This window comes from Muntiacus reevesi, chromosome 1, assembly GCF_963930625.1.
Source record: "Muntiacus reevesi chromosome 1, mMunRee1.1, whole genome shotgun sequence".
Taxonomy (NCBI): domain Eukaryota; kingdom Metazoa; phylum Chordata; class Mammalia; order Artiodactyla; family Cervidae; genus Muntiacus; species Muntiacus reevesi.
Window position 1 is genome coordinate 114,519,114 of NC_089249.1, and position 21,022 is coordinate 114,540,135.

The 21,022-nt window shown below is 41.2% G+C and overlaps 2 protein-coding genes across 4 annotated transcripts in view; one reads left to right on the forward strand and one right to left on the reverse strand.

Moving 5' to 3' along the window:
* LRRC8B (leucine rich repeat containing 8 VRAC subunit B) overlaps positions 1-6,302 on the reverse strand; it is a 68,230-nt gene extending 61,928 nt beyond the window's left edge. Inside the window, exon 1 of one of the 2 annotated variants that reach the window (XM_065909238.1) lies at positions 6,146-6,302. The gene's annotated coding sequence lies outside the window, so the exon portion shown is untranslated. Of the gene's footprint in view, positions 1-6,107 lie in introns of both variants that reach the window. The other variant, XM_065909248.1, reaches the window with a different exon arrangement.
* The window catches only part of LOC136149213 (guanylate-binding protein 6-like), a 210,476-nt gene that overhangs the window by 96,382 nt on the left and 93,072 nt on the right, over positions 1-21,022 (forward strand). The gene's annotated exons all lie outside the window — the stretch shown is intronic.

Below are 21,022 nucleotides of genomic sequence, written 5' to 3' on the forward strand. Positions count from 1 at the left end.
ATAAATGTTATCTGCTCAGAGAAAGAAACAACCTGAAGCCCAATGGCAGGCAGCTCTGCCCTGCAGCCTCAGTCATGCCTTAACATGTTATGTGGGAGCAGAGCCTCCCAGACACTCTCCAAGGCCCTCAAAGAGACAAGAAACGCAACACGTCTTGCAAAGGATGCCCCCATTAGCTCAGCTGGAAAGGACAAGGAAAAATGGTATACCACTGCCAAGGTGCTAAGCTGGGTCCTATCTATGCAAGCCTGAAGGCCTTGGAGAGATGGGATGCTGGGCGGCCTGTGGGCCCTAATGCAGCCCACTCTCCGGAAAACACTGCCTTTGCCTCCCCACCTGCGGTCATCATCCACTGCTGCTTTGTGAGTTACCTATTCTTCTATCAACCTTCTTTCATGTAACTCTGTCTAGCCAAATGTCTTCAAATTCCACTCGCTAAGGGAGATGCAGATCAATCCTCTGACCCTCTGAAAAGACCCTATTTTACTGCCTATTTTCTCAGATGCATCTGCTTGGTGTATCAAAAATAATAATTAAAAAAAAGGTATCTGAATTTAAAGCTTGTCACTAAAGCACAAATAAATTATAAAAGAATTAAACTGTTCCTGAATTATGTAGACCCTTTCAGAGACTCACACGGAGAAGTTATATATTATGTATACATATCTTACTGATGGCTCTAAACGATATGCCTTCTTCAGTATGGTGCTGGAAACCTGAGGGACACTGATCCGTGCTCAGACCATGCTCATCTCATGGCAGAGCTCATTTCAAACCACACTCCCACAACACCTCTTTGCTTCTGCTCACTGGCCGACTTTCTCCTAAAGACACCATTCAACTTCCAACCATAAGATATTTGCACATACTTTCATAGCACCTGTACATCTCCTTCCTGACCATGTTAAGTGGCATTTTTTCCCATTTATTTGCAGTGATTGATTCTCCTGTCTCCCCTAGTACCTTGCAACCCCCACGGTGGGAGGGACCATGTATGTTTTTGCTTACTGCTGTGTCCCTAGAACCTGGCATAGTCATATCTGGTACACAGCAGGTGCTTAACAAACAGATGCTGAAAAAAAAATACTATGACATATACCCACTGGTGGGAATGATTCTGCTTCTGAAAGTGGATCTGCCAAAATCATTCAAATCAAGGCTGAGGAAAGTTAAGGCCAAGCTATTCTGGTTTTTGTTTTTTTAAAAAAGTGAAGATTTTGCTGCTATTCAAGGTTTAGACTGATTTTGGGGACAATTCTCAAAAAGTCTGACTAAAAATTTAACAACACTCATTTAGATACATATGGAGATGACCAATTTTAAAACTTCTTTTTAATGGAATAAGAGTTCATTTTCTGAAAGGTTCACCTATATTGGGCCAAATTTTAAAAGAAAAGGTAGCACTTTATCACACAATTTCTTAGGCACTCTAAATACAATTTTTCCATACTCCTCATATCTGAATCTTACTCCAGGTTTCCAAATGAGGAAATTGAGGGTGCAAGAGGCTGAGGTTACATACTGAGTAAGTGACAGAGCCAAGATTTATATCTAGCTATATTTGATTCCTAGAGCTATATCTTAACTCTTAGCCACCCTTTAAGCTAAGAAGTAGATGCTGACATTGAGTCATAATGTGTTGCTCCCTCCCATGATGAGGAACCTGACTACAGTCTAGTGCAATCAATTGGGGCCAGTATTTAAAATGGGATTTGGATACCAATGATGTGGTAGCAGAGAAATGAAATAATTTGTGAAAAATGAGTAAGGAGGAATATGAAATAACATTTACTGAAAGCTTGTTTTACGCCAGATACTGTATTATATGCTTTCAAGTTAACATTTCTTTTAATCTTAAGACTCCTGTGAGATGGGTAATAACAGTCAAGAAAAAAGAAGGGTATAATAACAGTGGTGTTTGACTACTCCAATATTTCTTTCCCTCTATCTTACTAAGGATGCAAAACTCCCACGTTTTAGCTGGGCTTAAGATTGTCTCAAGTAAGGACAATATTCCCTAGTCTGTATCCTAGCTGCTGCCACCGCTGTCACTCCAGTTGTGTCCGACTCTGTGCAACCCCATAGACGGCAGCCCACCAGGCTCCATCGTCCCTGGGATTCTCCAGACAAGAACACTGGAGTGGGTTGCCATTTCCTTCTCCAACGCGTGAAAGTGAAAAGCTAGATGAGGTCATATTACTCAAAGTCTGGTCAATGAGATGTAATAAGAAGTGTATGACAGCCTCCAAAAAATTTCCTTAAGAGATCCTGGGCTCTTGCTTTCCCCCCGTCTTCTTTCCTTCCTTTCTTCTGCCTTCCTTTCTAAACTTGGAACCTGAATGTGACGGCCTAAGCTCCCCTTTGGATCATGAGACTGAGGGTCTGATTTGATGTTTGGGGTTCTAAAAGGTGGAACCAGCCTAGGTCTGAAAAGATTTGCAAAATCATAATACCAGCTCTGGACTGTCTCTCTGCAAACTTTTTTTTAACGTGAAAGAGAAACAAACATTGCTTTGTTTAATTAAGCCATTATTCTTTGTGGTCTCTGTAACTGGCAGCTAATCTTAACTAATCCGGTAACTCATCCAAAGTGATACAGCGTAGGGTTCAAATCCAGGCCCATCAATCTGCATAGCTTATGCTCTTAGGTGGAAGCCTGAAGAATTCTTGATTATAATCTGCAATAGATCTGAGGGTAAGTGTAAACATGCTGAAAAAAAAAATGACAGAAGAAAAGAAGGAAGGTTTGAATATACTCTCAAATCTTCCTACCTGACAGACCGTCAAAGGGAATATGCTACTTGACAGTAAAGAATTTAGTCTCCATCAGAGATGGGCAGAGGAAGATCTCAGTCACCTGTGTGGAGTTGGAAAGACAAGTGAAATAGAAGCTTTGTAGCTGATAATATCTCTGACAGATACTGTTGACCAAGAAGTAGGCATTGTAGAACAAAGCCCTGAAAATGGCCACAGGATGAAACAAACATAACAAAGAATTAAAGGAACTCTGAAACTGAAGAAGCAGGAGATGAAGTTCAAAGATACAGAGTCTGGAAAGAACCAGGCAGAATCACATGACCCACATCAAGGCTTAAGGGCCAAAAAGGCAATAGGAAAGGTCAAGGTTGAAGCTCTGACAACTCATTTTTATTCATTTCCTTTACACGCATTCACAGCAGCATTGAAGAAGTGAATTTAAATTCTGTTGCAATTGAGCAGAATCCTAAATAAGAGGAAGTCATAGAACAGGGAGTTTATTATTTCCCTTTGTTCAATTTCTAAATGAACAGCACTGATAAGAACTTAGTAGACAGATTCAGTGACTGCAGACAGGACTAATTTTATTTAAAATCAATCTTAATGATCCAGAAAAGGAAAAAGTAAGTTGTTATGTCTGCCAAAGACATTATTTTAAACACCTGGTAGAAACCTGTCATAATAAAGGCACATAAGAAATTTATAAAAGATAGATGAGAAATAAAATGCAAGTGGGCAAAAGCAATAAAAGAAAAGGCAGCGATATGAAAACAGATATGACAGAAATTAGAATACACTTTACAACTCATTAAAGAAACTCTACACTATAATTGGGCCTCCCAAATTCCTCATGAGTGGTCATAGGTTTGTAATGTTTGCAGAACAAGCAGTACTCCCTGAGTCAAGAAAGCAGACGGTACACGCTATATAGAAGGCATTGGAAACCAAACCATTGAGTCTGGGGTAACAGGACAGAGTCAGCATATATTTGTTTCTGATAATACCAGTGTATGCTAGAAGGATGCTGGAAAGAGAAGAGAAAAAACTGGAAATTCAACTTGAGAGACACTACATGAACATCAGAGATTAGATTAAATAGGCTATTTTTATGGGCAGTAAAAAAAAAAAAAAACCAAAAAGAAAATAAAAATATTCAGACACCATCAAAATAGATTCATAAATTACAAAAACTTGTTTATAAATAAAAATTTCGGCTCAAACAAGAATCTTTCACATATTAAAATATTTCCAACCTTCCACACCAGCAAACAAAAAATCACAAATTTCAAGCCACTTATAGGAAAATATCCACATAGTCTAAAAAAATCTAGAGCCATAAAGTAATATTATTCAGTGCTAAAAAAAAAAATGAATATGTTATCAAGTCATGAAAAGACATGGAGGAAACCTAAATGCATAATATTAAGTGCAAGAAGCCAATCTGCAAAGGCTCCAGACTTATTCCAGCTATTTGACATTCTGGAAAAAAGAAAAGTGTGGACACAGTGAAAATACCAGTGGTTGCCAAGGGTTAGGCAGGCAGTAGGAATGAACAGGAAGATCACAGAGGATTTTTAGGGTAGTGATCATACAATATAGGATCATACTTGATGGTATTATAATGGCAGATACACGTTTGTTACACAGTGGGCTAAATCCACAGAATGTATGATACCAAGAGTGAACTCTTAAACTATGGTCTTTGGATGATGACATCTCAATGTAGCTTCATCGACTGTATCAAATGTCCCACTCTGGTGGGAGATGTTAATAATGGGGGAGGCTATGCATGAGTAGGGGCAGGGGGTATATGGTAACTCTCTGCAGTTACTCTTAGTTCTGCTGTGAACCTAAAACTGCTTTAAAAAATAAATTCTCTTTCAAAAAACAAACACTTTAGAAGACCTGATACCCTTTTTCAGTGATATTCAATACAACCCTTTTCATTCCGAGCCTTCAGAGGAATGATGCAGTGGGGAGGGCAATGGTCTTTATAGAGCAAATCTTAACAACCAGTCAAATGAAATCAATCTCCACATGCTTCACGCTAGGCTGGACGTGCTGGGACACCCTTCTAATTTAAGAAAAGAAGAACACGTTTCAAACAATACAAAATTTAATTCTAACATGTAGTAGATGGATAGTAGGTATTACGACTCAACTGCACACTCGGAGACAACTCTGTCCCCCTCATTACCTGAACTAAGAGGAACATCAGACATGTTAGGATGAATAGTCTTAAATCACAGAGGCCCAGTCACTTGCGGGATTGGCTGTTATTTCACATTCCTTCAAGGGTGAAGCTGTCAACTATGAAACCAGGAGTAAAAGGAAGTCACCTTGACACTCACAAATCACACAGCACTTGGGGTTCTCAGGAGGTTCGACCTCAGCACCTGGAGGTTATTGTAATTAAATAATTACACTGCAGTTTGGTTGCTTCTGTGTACTACAACCTAACTAAGATTTAGGACACCTAATAGTCTGATAAAGACACATACCATTTCCTCTTTAAAAAAAGTGAATACTGTCTATTTTAAGTTGGTAACCTATCTGCAAATTAAAATTTCATACCAGTATCTTTTTATGGATTTTTAAAAGTTTTTGGCAAGGCGAATTAATTCAAGAAAGTTTAAGGGTAGCTTTTAAAGTTCAGGTTTGATCTTTTTGGGGGGAGGTCGGAAGGGGGCTGCCGACAGGGTCTTCCTGACCACAAAAAAGTCTTCCACACACGTCATCTGACTAAAGGCAACCTATGGACTTTGGGAAGTCAGCTGAGGACACAGTGATGAGCCAACACTGAGCCTCCTCCCTTCTGACCTCTCGGCACCTGCTCAGCTGCAGCCTAGGAAGGGGAAACTCAGATTCTCTCCCGAAAACGGTAGAAGTTGCTCCCTTCTCCCTCAAACAAACAAATGAGTGCCAACACCACCATCAAACAGTAGGTGAACAACTGTATAATAGGTTTCCCAAGAGCAGAAAAATGTATGCCAACGAACAGCACCAGGGCAGGGGGCAAAGGAAAGCGCCCCAGGCGCGGACGCCCTCCGGACGGGTCTGCCCACCTAAGGAGGGCGAGACTCCAGCCCGGCGGAACCAGAACCCGGTTCCCGCCCCGCCCCGAGCGCTCACACTCAGGTGTAGCGCCGCGATATAGGGGAGGCAGCGTCCATTCCTCCTGCCCCGAATGACCCCAGCACCCCGGAGGAGTCACGGGCATCACTCCCACTCTCCCGGAGACAAGGGAGTGGCAAAACTGCTTCTCATCTCTCTCGCCCAGCCACCTGCCCACAGGCCCGGCTCTCAGGTGAGGCGAGAACAGGTAACCGCACCTGCTCGGCCAACCCCACCTGCTGCGTCCCCTCGCCCGGTTCTCTGCCTCCATCACCTGGATCGGCTCCGCTCCTCCTCCGTGACCGGGGACGTCCGGCCCGGACCTATCTGCGCGCCTCCGGGCCCGGGCGCCGGCGCTCCCCACGGCGTGCGCCCCGCGCCGCTCTGGGCGCGCCGGCGGCGGCCCCGCGCCCGCACTTCCTCGGCGCCGGCTGCTGCGGGCTCAGCGGGAAGCCCCAGCGCTGCCCGGCTCACCGCCTCTAACCGGCTCCATTGTGACGCGGCGAGTTCCGCTGGCCAATCGGGGCGCGGCGGCGCGAACCGCTGACTAAGTTCGCGGGGGAAGGAGGAGGGGACTGGGCGGAGGCAGGAGGCGGAGGTGGCGGCCGCCGAGCGGCAGTGGCGGTGGCGGAGGAGTAGGAAGGGGAGAAATGGGATGCGGCTGCTTCGGTAGTTGCTCGTGCTGTTAAATTTGCAGCAGCCTTGGCCCGAGTCGTTTGCCCGGCTTGGGAACTGCGGGAACCTGTGACTCACCCCTTGCCGATGGAAACAAAGCGCAGCTGCCATCGCCCGGGAGCGCGCCATGTGGCCGCCCGGCCCGCGCCGCACAGCCCCGGGTGCGCAGGCTGCAGTGCCCTGCGCCCGTCGAGCTGGGGCTAGGGACGCGGAGGGCTGGTTTCAAGAGACCGCAGAGGGACTTAGGAATGGCCAGGTGCACGTGCAAGGGGCTTTGGAAGTACAGTATTTCTGTGTCGGACCAGCGCCTTCTCACGTGCACACCCAGAGTAACTTATTTACATAATGTGTTTTGAATCTTCAGGGAAGCCTGGGGTGGAGCTTGAGGGAAATCCCATCACCTTTCCTTACGCTGCGTCCTTAGGCTGCTGGGCCGAGCCCTGTGTGCCAGTTTACGGTTGTACCACACTAAGCGGCTTAAGTTAAGATTCTGGGCCTCCAATAGCATCCTCTTTCTCATATCCGTCCTTATCCTCCGCATGGGGAGAGAACAACGCGGTAGAGTGGTCTTGCTTTACTCATCACCAGCGTTTTACTGCTGGTGAACTGCAGATTCACCCCATCTACTGCCCCAACTGCTTTCCCTCCACAGTTAGGTGGGAAAAATTAAACAGAAAGTAAATCCAAAGCCAGGAATTCGGGGGACAAAATTTTTTTATCATCGTCATTCACTCCCGATTCTCATCCCCACCCCAAATTTAACTCAGTCTTTTTGCAGACTATCATCCTTAACACTGTGATTCACTTAGGCAACATTTCTATCTCTGAGTTGCTATGGCAGTCACATTTCCATTAAAAAAATGTTTGTACAGAGACCTCCCAAAGGAATTAAATAGAGACTATAAAAGACTCACAGTTGGAACATATCTGATCGGCTTGTATAAATGGGGGTAAAGAAAATGGAACAACTGAGTTATGTGAGACTGGGTTGTGTCAGACAGAGGCTGTTGAGACTACGACTACCATCTGAATTAACCCAGAAGGGAATAAGAGGGTTGGTTGTCCTTGTGATGACACTACTCTTTTCTCTCCTGGTCCATTCCATTCTGGGTTGGCAGCTGTTTTGGAGGAAAAGCCAAAAGAGCATTTCTTCCTTTGGTCATTGATAGAGTTTTAATATAGCTTATGAGTGTTAGACACTGTATGTACAGCTGTGTTAAGCTAATTTAGGTTTGAGTTTGGTCATCAAACTGGTTAAAACCTGGAGAAGAAAATAAAATGTATTCAGAATTACTTATGAAACAGGAAAAAAGCAAGTTCTATAAGAAATAATGATTGTAAAGTCATGACATTAAAAATTTTTGATGTCTAATTTTCCATATGTATCTTTGAATGTTTGGAAAGGAGTGTTCTCTCCCCTTCCAAAAACCATGAATATCACTACTTGTGTGACTTGGAGTAGTTACACTTAACCTTTTTGGAAGTCAACCTTTTCATCGATAAAATAGATTATAAACTGAATGATCATAATGGAAAATTATGTTTTCAGTTCCTATAAGAGTATGAATTAAAAAGTGACTCCCATGCTTGATAACCCAAGTCACCATCAGCAGGAAGTTAAAGTGCTCAAGTTCATTAAAACTATTAGCTTTGGGTTCATCTCAGATATGTGGCTTATGAATGTATTTATTCCAGTTCTCATTAACAAAATCACCCTCCAGGGTGACACATATTACTGACACTGGAGAAAGTGGGCTTCTGAATTTGTGGTATTGCTTCTGAGATTACTTCTCTGAAACTGTAGCAACAGATGCTTCTCTTGTTTCTTCTTCCTCCTGTTTCACTTCATATAAGCTCCTGCTTATATCGCAGGAGAAAAATAGATGACCTCAAATGCTATTCTCGAAGAGCTTTAATACTGTGCACATGATTCAAACCGATACAGAGGAACATTTAGTAATTAGAAATTATTGGCATCCCAGGTGAAGGAGTCTTTTGGGCCTAGAAAAGAGAACAACAGTCTCAAAGGCCCCTTGCTGAATCATCTAACTTCGGAGAAAACAAAGCATAACTTTAGTCCCATCCTGATGCTCCAGGCCAGTTGCATCTATCTGGGACTTATCACCCCCTGTCTGGAAACCTACCACCCCCTTCACCCGCCCGGAAGACTTATCACCCCCTGCCCAACTACAAGTGTCATCTCAACAAAAGAATACACAAAATATCCCGCCTGGTTGACGTTTCCCTTATCACTTCCACAAACCTCCCTATAAGTATGAAGCCTCCCTGATCCCTTTCGGCGCTCAGCCTGGTCGTTAGGCCGACTGTCGCCCCTCCTTGCCTGAATAAAGGTAACCTACTTCTGTTGAGGTCGTCTTTCCTTTTCTGCCTCGCTGGAACTATGCCTTACACCAGGCTAGACTTTATAATGAGAAATACAAATACTGTTTGAATTTTATGCCTGTGCCCAGTTTTACTATTACATTGTAATCTCTTCGAAAACAAGATGAGTGGAATCTTGAAATATTCTCAGTCCTTAAAGAAGTATCTGAAATCCTCTAAGGGACTCTGATCAATTCATTTTGATGAAAGAAAATGATTATTTTGATTAAAGAAAATTCTAAAAGATTCAGTCACTATTTCCACAGCCAAATTTGTCAAAATCTTTTGCCAGTGGTAAAGAACCTGCTTGCCAATGCAGGAGACAAGAGATGCAGGTTTGACTCCTGGGTTGGGAAGATCCCCTGGAGAAGGAAGTGGCAAACCACTTTAGTATTCTTGCCTAGAAAATCCCATAGACAGAGGAGCCTGGCGGTCTACAGTCCATAGGGTCCCCAAGAGTCGGACACAACTGAAGTGACTTAGCATGCACGCATGTATATTAAAGCACTTACTGTGTGCACACAAGTATGCTAGCCATGGTGGGCATACCAAAAAAGCATGAGACTCAGCAGTCCCTGACCTCAGCAGCCCACAGCTTAGATGAACCCATTGAAAACAAGGACTACTTATGCTCCACTGAAGAGATGGATCCGTGTAGATGGTAATAGACAAAGCCTCATGAAGAAAGGGGCACTTTATTGAAAGAGAGGCAAAATTTAGAAAAACTGAATCTTATATCTTTGTCTTATCTACCCTAAATATTGTCTTAAAATAACCAATCCATTCTCAGGGCTCAGTCAATCTCTTTCTGGTAACCTCAGGCTTTCTAGAAGAAGCAGAAGTTGAAATTCTGTTTTCTACAACATCCCATTGAATAAGAAATAGCTAATGAGTGATAGGTTCGTCATATTCATATGATAAAAGGGATGACTATAGCTAGCAAATATATTTGCAGCCAAATAAATATATTTGGCTGATTCCTCTGCCCAGTGACACAAATAATAGAAATGAAAGGAGCACTATGATTTGGTTATCTGGTTATTGAACTACATGACCAACAAGAAATAAGTAACTTTTGGGTTTGGCAGGCCCCTTTTGAGCTGACACCCTGGGGGAAAAAATCTGAGTGACATCAGCATTAAATTATGCTCTATGTGACTGCCTTGATAAGAGTTTTCTCTGTGTCTTGAGAATTTTCATGATTAATGTAAGACAGAATATTATCCAGCATTAACAGTTCTTTTCTAATTCTAAAATTATTTTTGATAATGAAAAATCCTTTATTTCTTTAAATTAATTAAACATTGAATGCCTACAGTGTATAAAAGAAAGCACTGGAGATCTGACGGAGGTGAGGGAGAATACCAAGATAAATATAATAATTCCTTTTCTTAAAAGATGTGTATTCTAATGGAGAAGGTTTATCCAGATAGCAAATAGCATCTTAAAGGGGAGGTGAGGTTGGGGAGCCATACAGGGTTGGAGGAGAATCAAATGAACATGGATCTGGGGAAGTCTGGCTAGCTTTAAGTTTCTAAATCAGGATATTACTTTTAAACACTGTGTCACCATCATGGTTCAAGTTTGTTAGTTTTACCAAGACATCAAGTCAGAAGAAAAGAAAAGCTAGAAGGCATTTATGGTTTTGCATTCTCAGAAACTTTGCCAGAACCCCCCTGGTTCAGCTGTGTATAGTTGGGCATATTGTCACTGACAAAGATTTTTATCTATTTTTAACCAAGCACTTCACCATGTTGTCCTGATCTTTTCAATTTCATGGTTGCAGAGGGGTTTTTTGTTGTTGTTTTTAAGTTATCTGGCTGCACTGTGTGTGGGATCCAACCCATAGTGTCTGCCTTAACCACTGAACCACCAAGGAAGTCTCTGCAGAGGTTTGTCATGAGCTTTCCTTGGGCCTGGGGAAAATTCTGAGAATGACCCCTGAGAATGAGCTCAGTGGTGAGAATTCCAAAGATAGAATGAGTGGGACATTGTTCGTGTGTTTGGACTAAGGGAGCTTGACTAGAAACTAATTGTGCAGAGCCAGCTGTGCACTTCTGTATGAGTTGATCCTTTATCATGATCCCAGGATGGAATACTCATGACTAGTTGCACTATGTTCTCATGTCCCACTGTGCTGATTGCCCACTATGTCTTAAATATGCATTTCCATTTCTTTACGAGGCAGGTGCTAGAAAGGTGAACATCCAGCCTCTTCTCCAAAGAAAAAGCATGAATTCCTGCAGCAGGATGCCCAGCATCACCAGTTGATCTATCTTCTGGGAAGATGTCCAAATATTTCTTTGAAAGTTTCCCATGCATCCCATTTAAAGAATATATACCGTCATCTGGATCACGTATTGGAGTCTGCCACACAGCAGCCAGCCAATTATTGACTCTTGTCCCTTTCCTATTCATAAAAACAAGACTTCTAAGAAAATATTTACAAGTGAAGCCAGACTGAAATCTTAGATTTAAAGCAGAATTTGTGCTCCTGCAAAGTAGTCTAAAAAAAGCCCTTAGGGGTTCTGCTAGTCACTGAGTGCTTACTGAGATCCCTGTGAGGACTGAGTCTCTGTTCCCTGAATCATGTTGAAATCTAGGCAAAAAGTCTCCTGCTACTGGAAAAAGCAGCTGGTTTAGCTGGTTTCTGAGGTTCTTCATAGTGGACCCTTCCATTTCTTTGGTTTAAGTAGCTCAGATCTAACACTAGCCAGCCCTTGATTCTCCCCACCACCTCCCACCATTTTTTTTTCTCAGCAGTTGTGTGTGTATGTACTTGCATGTGTGGCTTCTTGACCTAATATAAGGCCATCTGTTAATTATAATACACTTCAAACACTAGACTTCAATTTTCATATACAATGATCCTCTAATAAGAGTAGGAGCTAATATGTATATTAAATATGTAGTTTATTAAGAATTTTAGAAATAAAAATAAATTTATTAATAAAAGAATAAGATTCAGAACATTTCAGAGATGCAGGAGAAAAATATATGCCAGAAAGATCACGGAACTTTGTGTTTCTTCTGGCCACTAACAGACCCAGGGCAAGCCGCTAACAGTCTAGGCTGGAGTTTCTAATTTCCAATGTGTTAATATATGTATCCTGGACTATATAAGAAAAGAAGATAGGTATAGTTCATCTTCCAGATATCTCAGATTTCATTTTATTTTACTCAAACATGTGCTATTGTTATTGTTATTATTCAGTCACTATGTCGTGTCTGACTTCTTGCAACCCCATGGACTGTAGCACACCAGGCTCCTCTGTCCTCTACTACATCCTGGAGTTTGCTCAGATTCATGTCCAATGAGTTCGTGATGCTATCTAAACATCTTATCCTCTGCCACCCCATTCACCTTTTGTCTTCAATCTTTCCCAGCATCAGTGTCTTTTCCAATGAGTAGGCTCTTCATATCAGGTCACCAAAGTATTGGAGCTTCAGCATCAGTCCTTCCAATGAATATTCAGGACTGATTTCCTTTAGGATTGACTGGTTTGATCTTCTTGCAGTCAAAAGGGTTCTTAAGAGTCTTTTTCCGAACCACAATTCAAAAGCATCAATTCTTCAGTGCTCAGCCTTCTTTATGGTCCAATTCTCACATCCATACATGACTAATGGAAAAACCATAGCTTTGACTCTATGGACCTTTGTTGGCAAAGTGATGTCTCTACTTTTTAATATGCTGTCTAGGTTTGTAATAGCTTTCCTTCCAAGGAGAAAGCATCTTTAAATTTCATACAGTCACTGTCCGCAATGATTTTGGAGCCCAAGAAAATAAAAGTTGTCGCTGCCTCAATTTTACCCCCATTTGCTATGAAGTGATGGGACCAGGTGTCATGATCTTAGTTTTCTGAATGTTGAGTTTTAAGCCAGCTTTTTCACTCTCCTCTCTCACTCTCATCAAGAGGCTCTTTAGTTCCTCTTCACTTTCTGCCATTAGAGTTGTGTCATCTCCATATCTGAGGTTGTTGATATTTCTTCCAGGAGTCTTGATTCCAGCTTGAGCTTCATCCACCCTAGCATTTCGCATGATATACTCTGCATAGAAGTTAAATAAGTAGGGTGACAGTATACAGCCTTGATGTACTCCTTTCCCAATTTGAAGCCAGTCCATTGTTCCATGTCCAATTCTGTTACTTCTTGGTCGGGATACAGGTTTCTCCGGAGGCAGGTAAGGTGGTCTCGTACTCTCATCTCTTTAAGAATTTCCCACAGTTTGTTGTGATCCACATAGTCAAAGGCTTTAGTGTAGTCAAAGAAGCAGAAGTAGATGTTTCTCTGGAATTCACTTGCTTTCTCCAGTATCCAATGAATATTAGTAATTTGATCTCTGATTCCTATGCCTCTTTGAAACCCAGCTTGTACATTTGGAAGTTCTTGGCTCAGGTACTGCTGAAGCCTAGTTTGAAGGATTTTGAGCATAACCTTGCTGGCATTTGAAGTGGGTGCAGTTGTACAGTAGTTGAAACATTCTTTGGCATTACCCTTATTTGGAATTGAAATGAAAATTGACCTTTCGCCAGTCCTGTGGCCACTGATGTGTTTTCCAAATTTGCTGACATATTGAGTGCAGCACTTTAACAGCATCATCTTTTAGGATTTTAAGTAGCTCACTTGGAATTCCATCACCACCATTAGCTTTGTTCATAGTGATGCTTCCCAAGACCCACTTGACTCCACTCCAGGACGTTCAGTTCTAGGTGAGTGACCACACCGTCATTGTTGTCCGAGTCATTAACACCTTTTTTGTATAATTTTTCTGTGTATTTTTGCCACCTCTTTTTAATATCTTCTGCCTCGTTAGGTCCTTACAATTTCTGTCTTTTATCATGCCCATCCTTGAATGAGATGTTCCCTTGATATCTCCAGTTTTCTTGAAGAGATCTTCAGTTTTTCCCATTCTACTCTTTTCCTCTATTTCTTTGGATTGTTTATTTAAGAAGATCTTCTTATCTCTCCTTACTATCCTCTGGAGCTCTGCATTCAGTTGGGTATATCTTTCCCTTTCCCCCTTGCTTTAACTTCTGTTCTTTCCTCAACTATTTGTAAAGCCTCCTCAGGCAACTACTTTGCTTTCTTGCATTCTTTTTTCCATGATTTTAGTCACTGCTTCCTGTACAGTGTTATGAACCTCTGTCCATACTTTTTCAGGCACTCCGCCTTCCAGATATAATCTTTTGAATCTATCCATCACCTCCACTGTATAATCATAAGGGATTTGATTTAGGTCATACCTGAATGGACTATTGTGTTTCCTTGCTTTCTTTAATATAAGTCTGAATTTTACAATAAGAAGCTCTTGATCTGAGCCACAGTGAGCTTCAGGTATTGTTTTTTACTGACTGAATAGATCTTCTTCATCTTTGGCTACAAAAAACATAATATGATTTTGATTTTGACCATCTGGTGATGTTTGTGTATAGAGTCACCTCTTTTCTTGTTAGAGAAGTGTGTTTCCTATGACCACTGTGTTCTCTTGACAAAATTCTGTTAACCTTTGCCCTATTTCATTTCATATTCCAAGGCCAAGCTTGCTGTTATTCTTGGTATTTCTTGACTTCCTACTTTTGCATTTCAATCCTCTATGATGAAAAGGGTTGGTTTTTTTTTTTTTTTTTTTTTTTTTTCTTTTTTTGCTGTTAGTTCTACAAGGTCTTGGACTTCTCTGGTGGCTCAGTCGGTAAAGAGTCTGCCTGTAATGTAGGAGACCTAGGTTCAATCCCTGGGTTGGGAAGATCCCCTGGGGAAGGAAATGGCAACCCACTCCAGTGGTTTCTTGCCTGGAGAATTCCATGGACAGAGGAGCCTGGTAGGTTAAAGTTCATGGGTCACAAAGAGTCGGACACGACTGAGTGACTTTCACTTACTTCACTACAAGGTCTTGTAAGTCTTCATAGAACTGTTGGACTTCAGCTTCTTTGGCATTAGTGGTTGGGGCATAGACTTGGATTACTGTGATGTTGAATGCTGTGATGTTGAATGATTTGCCCTGGAAATGAACCAAGGTCATTCTGTCGTTTTTGATATTGCACCCAAATACTGCATTTCAGACTCATTTTTTGATTGTGAGGGCTACTCCATTTCTTCTAAGGGATTCCTGCCCACAGCAGTAGATATAATGGTCATCTGAATTAAATTTACCCATGCCTGTACATTTTTGTTCATTGATTCCTAAAATGTTGATGTTCACTCTTGCCATCTCCTGCTTGACCATATACAATTTATCTTGATTCATGACCCAAAAAGTCCAGGTTCCTATTCAGTATTTTTCTTTATGGCATCGGACTTTATTTTCGCCAGCAGACACATCCACAACAGGGCATCTTTTCCACTTTGACCCAGCCTGTTCACTCTTTCTGGAGTTATTTCTCCACTCTTTCCTAATAGCATATTGGGCATCTTCCTACGTGGGGGGCTCATCTGCCAGTGTTACATCTTCTTCCCTTTTCATGCTGCCTATGGAGTTTTCCAGGCAAAAATACTGGAGTGGGTTGCCATTTCCTCCTTCAGTGGACCAGATTTTGTCAGAACTCTTCACTATGACCCGTCCTTCTTAGGTGACCCTGCACGGTATGACTCATAGCTTCATTGAGTTACACAAACCCGTTTGCTTTGACAAGGTTGTGATCCATGAAGGAGACTCAATCATTTATCATCCAAAAAATATTTATTGATTTATTTATTCTGTGCCTACTACGTGTGAAACACTGTACTGGATTTGGGGGATACACTGGGTCATGTGATAGATGTGGCCTTTGCCCTCCTGGAGTCTACAGTCTCCCAGCATTCCTCCAGGGAATGTTAGGCTGGCTGTGATATTAATAAATCAGTTAGTCCTCACTAACCAAACTCCAGTGTTTGGTTCACACTGGACTAACTAACCAAACTCCAGAGTTTCTCGACACCACCATCCTTTCTGGCTTTGTCTCCTGGATTCTGTGTACCCAAATGCAGATACACATTTAAATTCTCTGCTTATTCTTCTACTAACGTATCTCTGCAGACGTCTTTACATCCAATTCCACCATCTATCTCCACCAAATTGTTGTTTGGGGAGCATATAAGAGCAAAAAGACATGTACCTTTGAGAAGCTTAAAGTTTTAAATCTTAAAGAAATAGAGGCAAATATATAGCTGGTTATATGAGCAACTGTGGGGCTAAGTAACATCTCCTAATGCAGGATATTGATATGGTTCAGAACCTACAACTCAAATACACTTTATGATAGCCGTTATATAACCAGGTTACCATATGAAAAGAACAGTAATAAGCCAGATGCCCTTTATCTCATTTCAAAATTGAGGGGCAAAGGTAGTCAGGTCTTACACTAGTAGAAGAAAGAGTGGGTTAAAGTAGGAAAGACTTCTCAGAGAAATTCAGACCTAAGGGTAAATGAGTTAGGGCTTAAGGGAAGCCTGTTGTTTTAGTGAGTGGAACAGATTTTGGTGGCTGACAAAGGTCTCTGTGTAGGTGGAGGAATTATAGACAGCTTGGTTACAAGTAAAGATGAGGCAAAAGCATACTGAAGGATGAAAACAGATATATGAGTGGGTGGAAATTTATAGTTTTATCTTTTTTCAATGAAGTCGAATGTCCGGTAAAATTCCTAGATTTACTTAATTTACTTACCAATTCAATAAGAAGCTAGAATATTTTGTTCTCCAGTGTCCTTGAAGACAAAAAGGATGTTGCATTCTAACAAAATATAATCATAATGCAAATAATTTCTATTTATGGACTGTTTTATAATTCACACAAATCACTCAAATAATGTATTACAAGCATTTCTAAACAATATGCTCTTCCTCTGACGTCTGTATATCTAAGAGTGATGTCATCTATTAGCAGTCCTTAGACTTGCTGAGTCACTCTATTAATCCTCTTGCAGTTCAGCCATCATTCAGAGCCCAAGTAGGTTGAAAGTTGGCAACTACTTAACTCTACATCCCTAACATCCTCTAGAGGAATGCTGCAAGACTGTGAACCTCAGGAGGGCAAAGGTCATATTCATCACAAGGATTCGTGGATCTTCAGAAACAGGGGCAGTGTTTTACACATAGTAGGCACAAAACAAGTATTTGTTGGATGATAAATGAAAGAGTAAAATGAAATGAAGTTTGAGACTTATGAAATGCACATCTTTTCTATCTTGTGTATTCTAGGGTCATCTCAGGATTTAATTCCTAGATTTGTTCACTTTAGTTCTCATAGTTTAACTTGATCTTACTTGATTGAAGAATTAGCAAATTTAAAACACTGGGATTTGGGACCTTCCCGGTGGTACAGTGGATAAGAATCCACCTGCCAATGAAAGGGACACAACATTCAATCCCTGGTCCATGCCACAGAGCATCTAAGTCCTTGCACCACAACTACTGAGCTTGTGCTCTGGAGCCCAATATCCACAACTACGGAGCCCACATACTGCAACTACTGAAGCCCCCACACCTAGAGCTTGTGCTCTGCAACAGGAGGTGCCCACGCACTGCAACTAGAGAAAGTCAGTGCATAGCAACAAGGACTCAGCACAGCCAAAAAGCAAAGACTGAGATTTGGAAGTGGGGAGGAGTACATGGGGGTGAGTCAGGAAGAGAAAGCCATGATATACAGGTGGCAACATTTGTCAAAGTTAGTTAAAAAATTGCCTATTACAAGATTACTTATTATATTTCTCATAGATTCGATCCCAGGGTCAGGAAGATCCCTGGAGGAGGGCATAGCAACCCACTCCAGTAGTCTTGCCTGGAGAATCCCCTGGACAGAGGAGCCTGGTGGGCTACGGTCCACAGGGTCACAAAGAGTTAGAGGCTTACTGAAGCAACTTCGCACCCACGCACATGTATGCCTCCATCTCTTCCTGTTGGTAATGTGTACATCCACATTGGATTGGGCTGTTTTTCTCAACTTGAGTGTCTTGTGCCTTTGAAGTGCCATAGTATCTTGAGATTTCTTTGATAATTTTTGACCAAAAATTTTGCTTTAGAGATGCTGGAAAGTAACAAGACAGTGTAAAGACATGAGTCAGAAATCATGATTACCTGTAAAAATAGCTACTTGAATATAGCATAGTTTAAAAGCATGAATTCTGGAACAAGACTGCTTGGGTTCAAATCAAGGTCTTGCACTTATGAGCTGTTTGATTTTTGTCATTACTTAATTTCTCCATGGGAAATCATTTCATGAGAAATAGGTGGGGAAACAGTATCAGACTTTATTTTTTTGGGCTCTGAAATCAGATGGTGACTGCAGCCATGAAATTAAAAGACGCTTACTCCTTGGAAGGAAAGTTATGACCAACCTAGATAGCATATTAAAAAGCAAAGACATTACTTTGCCAACAAAGGTCTATCTAGTCAAGGCCGTGGTTTTTCCAGTGGTCATGTATGGATGTGAGAGTTGGACTGTGAGAAAGCTGAGTGCCGAAAAATTGATGCTTTTGAACTGTGGTGTTGGAGAAGACTCTTGGGCTGCAAGGAGAGTCCCTTGGACTGCAAGGAGATCCACCCAGTCCATCCTAAAGGAGATCAGTCCTGGGTGTTCATTGGAAGGACTGATGCTGAAGCTGAAACTCCAATACTTTGGCCACTTCATGCAAAGTGTTGACTCGTTGGAAAACACCCTGATGCTGGGAGGGATTGGGGGCAGGAGGAGAAGGGGACGACAGAGGATGAGATGGCTGGATGGCATCACTGACTCGATGGACATGAGTTTGAGTAAACTCCGGGAGTTGGTGATGGACATGGAGGCCTGGCGTGCTGCGATTCACGGGGTCACACAGAGTCGACAAGAGCGACTGAACTGAACTGAATTTCTCCATGCCTTAGGTTTCTATTTGGAAAATGGGTTGTGAGGATTAAATAAATACTATGGTTAGAGTAGCTCCAAGCACATAGTAAGTCCCATGTTAATCTTAGCTTTTATCATGATCTTGGGTAAGTCACCTATCACGTTTAGAGTTCCTATGTATAAAATGAGAGACTTTGACTAGATTATCTCTAAGGCTCTCCAGGACCTACTTTTTTCAAGCAATGTCAGTTCATGCATTTTTCTACCGTATGTGTGTGTGGCTAGGGATGGAGAAATGCATGATTAGTTAGTAAATGCTTTCCCTGATTGATGGAAGGGGAGACTGTTGGGAAATTGAAATAAGCTTCTTCACTAGACACTAAATTCCTTGAGAGTAAGAAGTGTATCTTTTCTTCTTTAGGATTCCAAGGCCTAACGTGGTACCTGGAAATAGTGAGAGTTCTATAAACTGTTCCTGCTACCCAGGAAGCTCTATAAACTGTTAATAAATGTGGAATAAATGCCTGTGTCTTATATTCCCAGGTATGTGGGAATGGAAAATGGTCATAACTGCTTCCTAAGCCTTTTCTAGTTTAACACAACTTACATAAAATGTTCAAGAAACATTGGTGCTCTCTACTGGAGATATTCATAGTGCAGCAATTAATGATTGATTTTTTTTTTTTTTTTTTTTTTTTTTTTTTTTTTTGATGACAGACACTGATTTGAGTTCAGATGTCCTGGATTCCAGGCATAGGATATGGCAGATAGACATGTTTTACTGTGCTGTAAGTACAGATTTGGTGTTATGGCCTTGAGAATGGCATGATTTGTGATAAAATCCAAGTCTCACTTCCTTGCCTTGTATTTCTGCCTTTCCTCCAGAGCATTTGTAGCTATACATTTTTACAAATATTGTATTTTTTCTCATTCATTTTAAATAAAAAGAGAAAAGTGGCATTAAATAAAATATTAATGTTAAGAAAGTGAAAAGACAACCCATAGAATGTTAAAAAATATCCACAAATCATATATTTGATAAGACACTTGTATTCAGAGTATATAGACACAAAACTTAACAAAAAGAAGAAAAATAACCCAATTTTAAAATAGCAAAGTGTTTGAATCAACATTCCCCCTCACCAAAAAAAAGTACTGATGAACATTAAGCACATGAAATATCAATAGTCATTAGGAAAATGCAAATCAAATTAACAGGAGATACTACTTCAAACTTACTAGAAAATGACAAATCTTGGTAATGATGTGGAGATATTGGAATCCTTATGACATACCTGCTGGAATTGTAAATTTGTGTATCCACTTTGAAAAATAACCTGGCAGTTTCTCAAAGTGTCGAACAAGAAATTACTATTAAAGTCAAAGTGTTAGTCACTCAGTTGTGTCCAACTCTTTGCAACTCCATGGACTGTACGCCACCAGGCTCCTCCATCCATGGATTTTCCAGGCAAGAATATTGGAGTGGGTTGCCATTTCCTTCTCCAGGGGATCTTCCCAACCCAAACCCGGATCTTCCACAATGCAGGCAGACTCTTTACCATCTGAGCTACCAGGGAAGCCCATAAGACCCAGCAATTTTGTTCCTAGGAATATATTCCAGAGAATTAAAAATACATGGCCACACAAAAAACTGTACATGAATATTCATAGTAGTGTTAGTCATAATAGCCAAAATGAAACAGTCCAAATGTCCACCAATTGATGAATGAATGAACAAATTGTATACCCATACAATGGAATATTTTGTAGCCATAAAAATAAAGATTTGATATATGCTACAACATGAATGACCTGGAGAAGGGCATGACAAACCGCTTCAGTATTCTTGCCTGGAGAATCCTATGGACAGAGGAGCCTGGCGGACTACAAGCCACTGGGTGGCACAGAGTTGGACGTGACTGAAGCAACTTAGCATGCATACAGAACATAAATGAACTTCGAAAACATGCTAAGTGAAAGAAACCAGTCATGAAATATTACATAATATGTGATCTGTTTATATGAAATGTCCAGTATAGGTAAGTCTACACACACACACACACACACACACACACACACAAACCTATTAGTGATTGCCAGAGGCTGGTTGGAGAAGGAACAGAAAGTGATTGCTAATGCGAACAGTGTTTTTTTGGGGGGTTGATGAAATGTTCTGATATTACACAGTTATGATCATTGCATAACTGTGACTATACTAAAAAACAGAGAATTGTGCACTTTAAAAAGGTGAGTTCTATGAACTGCATCTGCTTGTAAGCAAAATCAATGTCCTCTGAA